Below are 14,522 nucleotides of genomic sequence, written 5' to 3' on the forward strand. Positions count from 1 at the left end.
TTTAAATATTTATATTTTCAATATTTTTCACACCTATTCGAGCAATGCCCTGTATGGAAAAAAAAGATTTGTTGAAACAATTAAAAACTTCACTTATTCAGCAAATCTACTATCGTAATGTACAACATGTTTTTATGTAAAGTAACAAAATTATATAAAATCAGCGGTTATGAGTAATCATATTTGTTGTAATAGCACAACAAATTCATTAATAAATTAGAATATTTCGTAGAAAATTATTTTTGCACAATAAAGATAATTTTTTACGAAAATCAATCTAATATATAGATCAAAATTTCTAAAAAAACATGCTAACTAACAGTGTAAAATGGCATATAGTTTTACTATTAATGAAGAAAAATTGTTGCATTAGCAATTTTAATTATAATAAATTATTATAACAAAGAATTAGCTGAATTAGCATATTGATAATTACTGCAAACATAACTTCTTTGTTAAATCATCAAATCTTTATGTTTATAGATGTTGAACTCGCACAGCAAACTATATATAACTTTGCTGAATTACTCAATCTACTTTTTTTTGTGTGAGAACTTAGAATATTTTTAGGACATAGTATCTTCTGAATGTCTTTAGGACAAGAGACCTTGGAGACCTGTATACTACATGGGTCTGTATATTTAATATAAAGAAGAAAAAAAAATTGAAATTATTAGCAGAGCCAAAAGGTGCACGAAAAAAAAAGATTTGTTAAAATAACTAAAAACCTCATTGATTCAGCGAATCTACAGTCATAATATATGAATAATTAATTATCTATACGTTAAAATCAGAAAATTGTATAGCTGAATAAAATTAGCGATTAAGATATAATCATATTTGTTGTAACAACATACAAAATTTGTTAATACGGCAAAAATAACTTTCTATGAAATATACACGGAAAAAAAACAGCTAAAAACTTTACTAATTCAGCAAATCTACAGTCGTAACATATAGACAGTCAATTTTCTATGTTAAAATAGCAAAGTTAACAGCTGAATAACATTAGCGATTTGTTAAATCATCAAATCTTTTTAGCTATCGATGTTGAATTCGCGTAGCAAATTATATAATAGGTTTGCTGTACCATCCAATTAATTTTTTTCCGTATAATAATTTTCCACTAAAATCAATCCAATATATGTATAAATGAAAATTTTTAACAAACATGTTAACGCTAAAATAGCGCATACTTTTGCTACTGAAGAAAACTTGTTCCATTTGCAATTTTAATTGCAGCAAAGAATTAACTTAATTAACATGATTGCTTACAAACATAATTTCTTTGTTAAATCATTAAATCTTTTTATTTATAAATATTCGATTTGCACGACAAGCTATAACTTGTTGAATTATCTAATATATTTTTTTCTTTATGAGAACGTCTCTCGGAATAATATCCTCTGAATGTCTTTATTTTAAGACGACTCTTGAAAATCTATGCTATATAGCAGATCTGTATTGTATATTTAATATGAAAAAAAATAAATTGAAATTATTAACAGTCAAATTTGCGATTCTAATCTCAAAGAATATTATGTTACGGCAAAAAGTGATAAGAGAATGAAACGTGAGAAGAAGTACATCAATTTTCAGAAAATCTCGCTTTCGCCTTGGCTACTTTGCATCTAAATTGTCATTAGATTAGATTTTGCAACCTAATAGTCCAAGTGAGATAAATTCCTTACACGATGAGAAAATAGTTTGCGATTTTATTTTCGATAAACACGAGAAGCTTCATAATGCATCAGTTATTTTTGATGTGTCAGATTCTAACATGATGAAAAGAAAAGAAGAGAAAGAAGGAGAAAGAATAGGAACGTTGTTTGGACTGTCTCTGAAAGAGACACGTTGATCTTATCTATTATTTGTTTAGCTGACGTGGATTTCTGGAGATCCGTGAGCTCGAAAATCGTGTCCTCGTGCCTGGGAGTCTCGAAAGACAGGACGAATGGTTTACGTACTGCATGGCAGCTCGAGGGCACATAACACAATCTTGCGCGCTGAAAACTTTCACTGTCAAACGTTGTACGTCATGTAATCCGAAGTCAGTGATGCAGCGGGGATGGCAGATGAGGAGGAGGATTTCGTATTATCCGCGCGATCTCGAAGAGAATTCGTCGTCGGGACCAATCCTATATTCTCGTATGTGCGTAAATATGAGAATGACCCCGCTTACGCGAATAATACGATGGTATCGCAACGACGCGGCAGAAAAATCCCATTATGAAGCTCGCTGTGCGGTATAGGTTTATAGTCGGTGATTTAACATTAGTACCTGTTTATACGATGTCTTACGTTTGACTTACTAATTGCATTAAGCATTCCCTAGACACTCAGCAGTATTGTACAATTATTGTATATAATATTATTGATGTCCCCTTTAAAACAAGTTGGAGGATCAATATAATTTTCAATTATTAATATTGTCATATTAAATATTATGTAAGAATATTGATTGTCTATCTAATATTGGGTCATTTTACATTTTCACGTGTCTTATCTCTTGAACGCTTAGATAAATAAATTAATCGAATATGTGCATTACATAGAATTGCAATTAAAAGATTTTCTACAAGAATCAAATAAGTACATTTTAAAAACGTCTGAGTTATGGCATCAAAGCATCATAGCATCAATTTGTAAACAATTTTATTCTGATAAAAATCAAGTAGAAAATGGAAAATACAATATAAGAATTTAACATTTGCAAAGGATGTTTTTGTTAACAACTTATAAAATTTTATAAATAAAAAGTGAAAAAGTATTGTTTTAAATAATTAATCATTGTCTTAATTATTACTTCAATTTAATTATTTAATTATTATTTAATTTTAATTATTTAATTTATTTATTAATTATTTAATTATTTAATTTATTATTAATTTAACTATTAAGGTATTTTAAATATTATTTCTTTCTTCACCTTTATCATTATTAATATTATGAAAGAAGATAAATGTAAAATATTATGAGATAAATATATATAGCAATATAAAAAATTTCTGCAAGAATCAAACAAATTTAAAGATTTTTTAATTTTTCTAAAAGTCTCCAAAATAATAATTAAAACTTAAAATTTTGTTCTTATGTTTATTATACGTATATCCGAAGAAAAATTATCATATTTATGATACAATAAACGGTTTGAAAATGAGTAATTTTTTTTCTAAAAATTTAACCTTTACACTTGTTTAGTGACAAAAATCCTTGAATTGTTTTTTTTTTACTTCAATCTTGCCAGCTATTTATATTTTTGATGTTAGATATGTTTATCATTAAACTTATGATTTTACTAAAAATAACTACAATCGTTATCAAATAATTGACTGATGATTTTTATTAACATTGCATTCAATACGCGATACTTGACTATTTAGTTCTTCAGGCAAAAAGACAAGAAGACAATCCGCTGCAATCATAATCCACTTTGTCCGTGATTCATCGAATAATACGAACGTAAATTCATGATTAAAAAAAATCGCACAATGCTTCTGTGCTTTATTCAATCCGGGCGATTATGCATCGCCTTCTGACGAGTCCCTCTCTCGTAAGATTCTCTTGCGGATAATAAGAAGTGTCGTAATAAACGTAGGTATCCCGTTATATCTTCGATACATTCAGTGACATTAAAAAAAAAAGCGAGAGAAGAACTCATCGAGTGGGGAAGATGTGATGGTCGGGGAGTTGAAAGTTGAAAGCGACAGTGGAAGATGCCGAGGTTCTCTCATGCCATTCTTGAATTCAATTTCGTTTTCATCTGCGAGAGTCAATAAAAAAAGATATTCCTTCATCTTGATACTTTACATAGAGATATCTATTATATCTGGCAGCGATCTACGAGCATAACGTCGATAAATTCTTTCGTTGATATAAATGTACGTATACCAATAAAAAAATAATTAGATACACGCGTCCCTCGAAATATAAATAGGTTATTAAGAGACTACTTCAATTATTTTTTCCTCTATCTAGAGATTGCGATGTGAAACAGAGATATCAAACGTGAACCCATTAACGAACTACGGCAGTCACATAACCTCGGGTCGCAAACGGCACGCTCTCATGCCTTTCACTACGAAAATTCTTCCGATATCGCGTCCCAATCGCCATTAAAACGTACATGGAAATGAAAGAACCCGCGAAGCGAACCGATAACAAGGACGGCGCCGCTCGATCAATCGTGAGAAATTTGCACTCTCGTGACACTGACGAGACGGTCTCGAGGTCGCGTAATGCACTTCGTCGTAGTACCAATGATCGCTTAATCGATCTTCCGGTCGCGTCCTTGCTTGTCTGAAAAGGAGTCTTGGGGTAACCGGAAGAATTGCTAACGAAATGAAATCGACGAAACTGCTTTCACTATTGTAATATTGCCAATGCTCATCTGTCATTTTAACCGATCACGTGCCATCCATTAGTCCGTGATTCTGTTTTCTGAAGATTCGCATACTGCAACGTCTCCTTCTGGAGAAAAGCGAACGGAATGTGCGTAGGTAACGCAATGAGGTGTGGCAAGTACGATATGCAACTTATTCAAAGATTTCAAACTGTACTGAGAGAAAAATATTTTTAGTATTCATGACTATAATTGCATGGTAAAATAAATAGATACTCGAAAAAGCGCTTATATTGAAATATCTAAAAATTTAGCTACATAAAGACCTGAAAACAATTTTATTGGATGCTTTATTGGCTGCTTTATTGGATGCCATCTAAGTAATTATATTGAATACTTAAACTGGTTGCGAAAATTTTTTTGCAGCATTAACATTATGCTTAAGCATCCTCAATATGTATTATATATCATAATTATTATGATGGTTCAATATAATTATTAGATATAATTATTAGATATCAAATTTTTATGCAATTTCATGTTTTTAGAAAGCAGATTGGAAAGTAACATAAAAATAGAAATTTGCTTCATTAAAAAAGTATTTTAAAAATGCATATTTATTTGTGCATATTGTACAAATTTATATATTTTGTGCGAGTCTGTAAAAAAATATCTGTATAAAAAATTCAATGTCTAATAATTATTTTCAAATCTTTTTAGCTAAATAATTTTTAGATACTCTAACAAAACTGTATAGAAACTTCATTTTTATGTTACTGCTATAATATATATGTATACTTATAATTCCATATACTAAAAAGAGAATATATGATTTTTCCTAAAGACAATTATAAAATTATATTAAATTATGTTAAATGAACTCTTAACTATAATTATCTTATCGTGTAATCATAACTTACAAATACCAAACACTTTTCTCTCAATGCGCAATGTATCGATATATTCAGCGTCAAACACTAGCGCGAAATGAGGTCTGGGTTCTATACTTCATCTTTCATTTCACTAGAATTTTAATAAGATAATAAATAAAGTAGATAATTAAGTCAATTGAACACACGATAATGTAACTGAAGGAATTATATAAGAAAAAAGTTGAAAGGGAGTGGGTTAACGAGGTCGCATGGCAGCTAAACTTGTTCGGTATTTTCGAACAGCGGGTTCTAATATCGCGGGTGAAAACGCCAGTCGGCTTGCCTTTGCCTCGAAATCTGCATAATCACTTTCCATCGATTAGATTTTCCCTTGCCATAGGCGGATCTTACCGCCGGGATTTTCCACCAATTGAATTGGTCTCATGCTGCGAGTGTTTCCACTTGGCAATTTGTCCCTCCTTACGCAGACAGCGGTTTCACACAATTATACCTGTTATTTGGCCCGAATAATCGATCCCGGCGATTCGATGAAATCGAAGTGGGAAGAGAATTTCGCTCGTTCATGCGGAACGCTCGTGTAACGCCAGTAGCGGAATACGGTTTATTATTACGCTCTTTACCTGTCTTACGTCGATAACATTACATTAATATCGAGGCAATGCACCGGAATACGTCGAACCGAGCGAAAAACGTCGCTAGTACAATAATATAATAAATTTACGTCGCTGTTTTATAAATCGCCTTTTTACCGCCGATTTGTACACAGGTTCACACCACTTGGATTATCTGGTCATTTTTATCAATTATATTGATATATTAAATGCAATTAACAACAGCCTTCGATAGCTCAGTTGGTAGAGCGGTGGACTGTAGTTATTGAATGCAAAATGAGACATAGGTCGCTGGTTCAAATCCGGCTCGAAGGAAATCTTTTAGCCTTTATAATATTCTTTTAAATAATTAAGCATTCTGAAGAAACAAGTACCACAAGCCTTCGATAGCTCAGTTGGTAGAGCGGTGGACTGTAGTTGTTTAATTATTCAAAAAGAGACATCCATAGGTCGCTGGTTCAAATCCGGCTCGAAGGAATTCTTTTAGCTTCTATATAATAATTCTTTTAAATAATTAGGCGTTCTGAAGAAATGGACTGCAAGCCTTCGATAGCTCAGTTGATAGAGCGGTGGATTGTAGTTATTGAATGCAAAATGAGACATCCATAGGTTGCTGGTTCAAATCCGGCTCGAAGGAATTCTTTTAGCTCCGATATAATAATTCTTTTAAATAATTAAACATTCTGAAGAAATGGACTGCAAGCCTTCGATAGCTCAGTTGGTAGAGCGGTGGACTGTAGTTATTTATTGTTTATGTAAAAAAAGACATCCATAGGTCGCTGGTTCAAATCCGGCTCGAAGGAATTTTTTTTATAATTTGTTGCAAATTTTAAAAATAACAAATAGAAATTAAAATTAAATTTCTAATTGCATTATTTGTTTGAAAAAAAATTATTTTTGTTAGAAATATATCTTGCTTTTTTATCTCTATCTTTGTTTTCACTTTAATTATTTTTAAATGCACAATTTTTGTCACGGAAATTATTTCGCTTAAATAAAATAAGTATTTTTAATAGCTTCATTGATGGAGTGATAAAATATTTTTTTAAATATAATTTTCAAAGATTGCAATTAAATTGAAGCATAAAAATTCTTTGCGAAATTTTATTAATTTTTTATCCCATTCCAGATATAGACTACATTGATAAGAGAAAAAATATTTATACAAGTATATACAAGTATCAGTATATATTTATAATTATAATTGCCTAGTAAAATAATTACAATTAGAAGCTTCATTTTCAGTTATTATTGCTATAATATTAATAATTATAACTATTATAAATATTTATAGTTCTATATCAAAAAAGTATATGATTGGTCGAAAATATAATTTACAATTGTTTTTGATGTCAAGTATATATATTATATTTTTATTATATTTTTTATATATAGAACTATGAATATAATTATTATTACATTATAGTAGTAATAATTACATTGAAGCCATAATTTTGCCATACAATTACAATCACAAACATTTTTCTTTCGATATTTTTCTGTATGATATCACATTTTTATTTATAGAAGTGATATGACAGAATGTTTTAAAAATAAATAATCAAACTTTAACAGTATATTCTGTAATATTATAAATTTAAAAAAATCTTATATAAATCTTGAAAATGTTTTTAAAATGTTTTTAAATATTTATAGTGGGTACAATATATTTATAAAATTTGGCTATATAATATATTTATGAAATTTCGAAGACACCCTGTATATATGTTTATACATTCTTCAACAGCTTAATTAATAGAGTAGAAGACTGCTCATATTTAAATATAGCAATCCAAATAAATGATTTAAATCCGACTCCGAGGGAGTTTTTTTGCTACCTTTCTTCCAAGAACCTTCTTTTAAAAATATTTAATATCCTATGCATCCTTGACGAGAACTTAACAGATTATTATTCATTCTTAAATGTAGCTTCTATATCTTCAATAGCTTCATAGAGCGGAAAATTGTAATTGATTATTTTCTTAAGTTTCGTAAGTTGCTAGTAAATTCGGATAATAGTTCCTTTCTTGTATTATGTTGTCATTTATTTCAGTATATATAATATAATAAGTAAATATTTTATTTTAAAAGGTATATATCATCATTTAAAAAGATCTGATTTATTTAAGTAACCTTCAGCACAAGCCTTCGATAGCTCAGTTGGTAGAGCGGTGGACTGTAGAGGTTTAGAGCTCCCTTCAGAAGAAATCCATAGGTCGCTGGTTCAAATCCGGCTCGAAGGAAACTTTTTTTTTATTATTAGGATAAATACATTTCTTCGTTAATCTTTGTTATATTTTTGCAACAATAATGGTAATCAAATGGCGATTGACTTTATCCATTTTATCGGAATTAATTATTTTTTATACAACAAAATATATATAAAATATATATAAATTTTTTTATATAATAATATATGGATTTTTTGAAGATATATTACATTCTATTCATGCTACCGTTTCTTCTTATATACCTATATAATTTTTCGTTTAAAATATTAGTCTCGTACTAATAAAAATAAAAAATTATAAGGGTAAAAAGAAGCTAATAAATTAAGCTAGTTATAGGTATTATAATTTAACCCTAATTGATATTTGCTCAGAAATTTCCTTAACTGATACACTAAGAAAAATATATGTATAATTATTTATTTTGTTAATATGTGATTCTTTCACAAAAATTTTTTTCTTACCTTTTCCACTTAGAAATTATGTTAGAATTATTCTAATTAAATTTTGATTAGAACAAAAATTATGTTTAATAACATTTTCTTATCTCTCTGTTTCATTACAAAATTGTGTTGTTCTAATCAAAATTTAGTTATTCAATCTTTTTTTGAGAAAAAAGATTATAAGTGTATTTTCTGTATATAATATTAACAACATTGATAATAATAATAAAAATTAAAATGTAATTATGAAGTTTATTCTAATATACACTTCACAAAGTTATCCAATTTATCTCGCAAAGCTCATACATGTACAGCAAAAATATCTGTTGTTGTCATTAAGAGGTTTATGTTATTTTTAATTCATCCGTCGCGATATAGTCGGCTGATGAAATTGAGCATTGCGAGAAAATCTTCGGACCTTGTCTCCGATATCGACAAAGAGAATTTCAATTAACAGCATGGAAATAAGTCGGTACGATGTTTATCTGCATGCGTGTCTGACTGAAGAAAACAAGCCGCGGTAAACAAGTTAGACGAATATCTGCGAATATCTGGCCGCGTCTCTTGCCTTCTGTCACCTACTGACCTAGTAGGAGTCAATTTCACCAGAGCCACACCATTTCTTCAGCTCGGTATCGAGGCGAGCCAGGCGCCGCGCCGCGCTGCGCCACGTCGATCCGCCAACCGGAGAGCCGAAGTTATTAAATATTCCATTATCGGGATTCTTGCACTTGCAAGTGGCTTAACGGCCCGGTCCGCTTTGTTTTAACTCTATTCTGTAATAGCTAGCACACCGGAAGCGCGCCAGGTAGTGTGCGCTGCCTCCAAATTACATCCCCTATCTTTGTTTTCTCCGCCGGAGCGAATTATTATTAATAATGCAACGTACGTGACTTTGCATAGAGAACTTCGCAATTGCATGGTTACACTTATTGACACATAGACCGTTTCGAGTTGTTCAAATTATTCCATCTAGGGTATCTACAATTTAGAGCTTAATCCTCAAGTGAAAATATTTATAACAAATTTTTAGGTGCATTGGAATATGTGACATAATTTATTTTCACATGCATTAAAATTAGACCGATACATCCAGTTGAGTCATGTAATGTTGCATAAAAAGTGTTTAATTTTGGAGTAATCGAACATTTTTACATAATCATCAATAAATAAGTATGTCATATATACCAAAACGACAATATCGCTTCAAAACTAATACTGGTGCGATAAACTTGGGACTTAATAGCAGTCCATGCTCGAGCTCATGAAAGTTTTATCATATCCGATGAAGATAATCGATCCGGCGCGAACGCGATTAATACTCAGTGGCGCATCTGGAAGGCAAGCACGTGATTGTGGCATCTGGATGGCGCCGTTAGGCGTGTTTCGTCTTTAAACAGCAACGGCCTTGCCATGATTCTGCGAGACACGCAGCTTTCTCTACTTTCGCTTATGCGAGATTTTCAGGTTGCCGTTTAGCGCCGTTTGCGCGTGTTCTGAACAGCGCCGAGAAACATTGCATTCCATGAGAGAAGAGGAGAAAATTCGTCCTATTCGATGTGCAAGGGATCGACACAGCTTTCCCGAGATTCATTCATTAAATTATCCTTGTAAATCAGATTACATCCATTAAATTGTAGTATTCCGAGCAATTAGCGAGATGATTAATTTATGTAGAAAAAAATTTTTGGCTGCGATCAAAGTAGACAGTTCTAATTAAATGGTAATATTTATTTAATTAAGATTAATGTAATGTGGAATCCTTTAAAATTCTTTTGGTTATTTTATTATTTATAATAACCTTCAGATATAAGTACATATATTTTAATAGCTCTGTTATAAATGTTTTCTAGGAATTATTTCCACCAATTCCTGATATCTATAATAGATAAAAAGACTAATAAATAAATTCTACAAAACATACACTGATTGTGAGAGAAAAGCGTTTATTATTTATGACTATAATTGCCTGGTTGAATTATAAATTAAGTAAAATCCATTACTATGCTATAATGATAGTAATAATTATTATATTTATACTTCTAGATACCAAAATAATATATAGTTTATTTATAATATATAGTTATATATAGTTATATAATATATTTATAATATATAATTTATTTTTGTTACTAACTATAAGTATATACATATATTTTTTTTTAATATATAATTTTTTTATCTGCAATTTTAGTCACTAATATTAAACACTTTTCTCTCAGTGTACTTAAAGATACTGTCTTTAAAGATATCGTCTTTGTTGTTATGAAATCTATTAACATGCCTTGTGCGGGTAAATGGAATTTGATCGTAGGTGAACCTCCATTTGCATGTTGCAGAAAAATTATCTAACAAAGGTTTTACCGCAAGTAAAAGTGATGCATGTCGATTATGCGAGTAGGCATTTAAATAATGTGAAAATGAATAATGCGGCCACGTTTATAATTACCACAATACATACTGCAGAAGCATATATGAACATTTATTATAAAGTAAATATCCTAATGATTGAACTAATAAGATATGATCAATTCTATATTATTATTAATTATTAATTATTTTCTAAATCTGAATCAGTGGATAATCACTAATTACCCAGTAGCATACTTTGTACTGATAATCAGTGAAGTTCAACTAAAAAAGGAAGAATGTTTGAGCATTATATAATTATATAATTAAAATATCGATATTTGTACGTTAATTTCAATCTTCCAATACCATATTCATTGAATTTAAGCACTAAAACAAGATTAGTTAGATTATCATTAGATTATTAGATTATTAGATTTTATTATCACATAATAAAAATTAGCTAGGTTAGGTATCGCACATTTAACTCACTGATTACCAGTGGCATACTTGGCTGATATCAGTGATTATTCACTGATTCAGATTTAGAGAGTAGAATTGTATTACAAGTTAATATTCAATTAATATTCAACTTTGTATTAATGTAAAACTTTGTTTTGTCCATAATCAAAAAATACTATCACGTAAAAAAGAACACTTACATGATTGATATATTATACTATTAATTGTATCAGTAATTAAATTTCTAATAAAAAATAAGTTTTATAAATTTAATTTTTTACAAATTTATTTACAATCAAAAAATATAATACATATTTAGATAAATAGTATAATATTTTCAAAAGTTTGAAAACGTGTAAAAACATCCATACAGCAAAGATCATTATATATAGAAATATTGCAGCAACAATGTAACATTCCAATAATAATGTAACATTGCATGTTGCTGCAAGTTTCTGTGCTGTAAGATTATGTTTTATTCAAGATAATAAGAAAATAAGTAAAAATATGACTATCCTGCAAAATTTGAAAGGAATAATTTTTTTACAATAATTTTCAATTAAAATTATATATTTTTATTGCTTGTTCTGATACAAAATATTTAACTTCTCTTTAGATTGTCATTTTTGTTGTTACTGACAAATATGTTATTGATTCTTCAATCATTGGGCGCATTTAGTTATTAAGACATTAACTTTGCTCCCTAATTTTTCGTGCATAATAACAGGAAATTAAGTTAGTACGATATATGTACATGACCTCGTGTACAATCTCTCATTTACGATTGCTTGATAACGATTGAGGTACCTGTTGCTTGCGGAATAAAACTTCCATCAGCGACGGAATCCTCTCGATGTTGATTAAGCTTGTCTCGAAACGACTCTAAACAAAGACGAAAGAGAGGCTGCGTTGGAATGCAACCGTCGGCGGCCGGTTGGTATTTCACGCGAGGTTACTATTATTTTTTTCCTATTCCCGCGTTTGTCCTTTCTTTTTCCCCGATTCAACGATTCGTAGGTAGAGAATAATGGTGGGTTGGTGGTAGCAAATCGATATATTCTGTATAATTAACACAAATGTGTACGCTCAATATGTCTTGCTGTCATATAACAACATAATGTCATTAATCTGCTTTAATTAACTTACACTTAGTAAATATTAATAAGATAAAATATGAAGATACTGGCTTATAATTGTGCTTCATGCTTCAAGTCATTATAATGCGTGCGACACGCTCTTCACTTTTATACGATTTAATTCGAGTTTTGCGTGGAAGTTCGCGTGCAGTGTTGTTATAAATAATTACACATCCCAAATGAGAATGTGTAATTATTTGCCGCACCTAATTGCTGACAAAAAAACTCCAAACTCTCATCTACATTGCTGTAATTAATCAGCAACTTTTAATCATGAATAATAAAGATGTATAAGAATAATATCTGCAACATATCCTGGCGAGTAAAAGGATATGTTCTAAATTTTTAGGAAGATTATGTTTATAATGTTTATGAAAATATATCTGTTTAAGAATTTTGACGATTACATTATTTGGAAGTAATAAACCTGATTAATTCTCCATTTCATTTTACAGATACTTAGAAAACTATAATAGAAATGTTTGAGATTCTCTCTCTGCTGTCATTAAACATAATATTATTTGATATTTCACAATCATAAACATCTCATAAACAATTCCATGTTTAAATTTCCATTTCATAAATTATTCAATAAATTTGAAGCAAATGAAGCATCTACTTAATACTAGCAAGTTTCTTATTAACTTTCAATAAGTTATTTTTCAGATACGAAATATATAATATAATATAATATATATATAACGTTTATATAAGAATATATGTATTTTTTAACTGGAATATGTTTTTTAAATAAAAAAATTATGAAAAATGCAAATTTTTGTATATTGCTTGAAACATAATACAAAAAATTTCGTGATGCTTTAATCATTAAAAATTATTTCAATGAGAAGTAGATATGTTTTGAAAAAATTAAGATAAAATTAAGATAAAATTTTAAAAATTTTATCTAAATCTTTATTAAAGAAATTTTTATTAAAATTGTGTTGCTGAATATAAATATAAATATATTGATCTTATTGAACTATTGTACTTACTATAACATTTATTTTTATAAATAAATAAAACTTATTTCCAATCATTTTTTGTAGAAATTATACACCTGATACAGAATTTAATGATATATTTTAGAATACATTAAATTAGGTGATTTAAATATATTAGATAAATTGGTAAATCGATGGTTTCTCAATAACTGGGCTCATCCTTCGAAGCGCTTTCTTAGACTTTCGCTTTCAATTTTCTCGAGGATTGTAGCAGGATCAGATCGTCCTTAATTCGTCGCGTCATCGATGTCCATCGCACAGTAAATCGAATTCAGATCAAGGCCGCCACAGTCGAGACACGCAAGCGAGATTTTCAGAGCAATTACGAAACTGGAATGAGCCTCTCTATATGGCGCATAAATTGGAATAAACTCTCGTATCTCACAATGACGCGTCTCGCGATTACACGAGTTGTAAAGCTTATAATAATTCTTTGCCGGATCCAAATCGACCGACAAGAAAATGTGTAGAACGCATCCTTACAAAGGAAGTAGTTTTCAATTCAGTAATAGCAATTCGTTAATAAAATTTCCCTTCGACGCTCACACACGTTAATAGATATTTTTCCCACAACATATTGCGTAATTTTTTTATTAGCACATTAATTTCAAATAATTCGGAACGAGCGAACTTTAAAAGCTTGTCGCAGCGCGGATCTATATTAACGAAGTAATGAGAAAAATAATAAACGGATGAATTTCCGCGTACGTTTTCTCATATCTTAGGAATAAATTCCTCCCTTTCCTCCACTGAAATGACGGTCAAGTTTGCGAGGCCTAAGCGTGCCCCACTTTCTAACCCATTACCGAACGATCGTAATGGTTAACACGTCGCAAATGAATCAGGGAGAAAAGAAATAATGAAAACAGACCTGTTCATTTGTGATTTCTCAGAATCTTTTATTCAAAGGTTCGTCGAGAACGCTACGTTGGTAGTATCACTTAATTTTACAAATATACATACGCAATATTTAATTTTCATATATATATATATATATATATATATATACATATATATATATATATATATATATATATTATATCGACAAACCTTA

At 29.8% G+C, this 14,522-nt stretch overlaps 5 non-coding genes across 5 annotated transcripts; all 5 read left to right on the forward strand.

The window, feature by feature from the left end:
- Positions 1-6,071: 6,071 nt before the first annotated feature.
- On the forward strand, positions 6,072-6,161 carry Trnay-gua. Its single transcript is given in 2 exon segments — positions 6,072-6,108; positions 6,126-6,161. It is a non-coding gene; the product is annotated as a tRNA-Tyr (tRNA).
- A 65-nt stretch (positions 6,162-6,226) lies between these two features.
- On the forward strand, positions 6,227-6,323 carry Trnay-gua. Its single transcript has 2 exons — positions 6,227-6,263; positions 6,288-6,323. It is a non-coding gene; the product is annotated as a tRNA-Tyr (tRNA).
- Positions 6,324-6,389: 66 nt separating this feature from the next.
- Positions 6,390-6,483, forward strand: Trnay-gua. Its single transcript has 2 exons — positions 6,390-6,426; positions 6,448-6,483. It is a non-coding gene; the product is annotated as a tRNA-Tyr (tRNA).
- A 66-nt stretch (positions 6,484-6,549) lies between these two features.
- On the forward strand, positions 6,550-6,649 carry Trnay-gua. Its single transcript has 2 exons — positions 6,550-6,586; positions 6,614-6,649. It is a non-coding gene; the product is annotated as a tRNA-Tyr (tRNA).
- A 1,342-nt stretch (positions 6,650-7,991) lies between these two features.
- Positions 7,992-8,089, forward strand: Trnay-gua. The gene is made up of 2 exons: positions 7,992-8,028; positions 8,054-8,089. It is a non-coding gene; the product is annotated as a tRNA-Tyr (tRNA).
- Positions 8,090-14,522: the final 6,433 nt, after the last annotated feature.

Source organism: Atta cephalotes (genome assembly GCF_000143395.1).
Source record: "Atta cephalotes unplaced genomic scaffold scaffold00024, whole genome shotgun sequence".
In the NCBI taxonomy this organism is placed as follows: domain Eukaryota; kingdom Metazoa; phylum Arthropoda; class Insecta; order Hymenoptera; family Formicidae; genus Atta; species Atta cephalotes.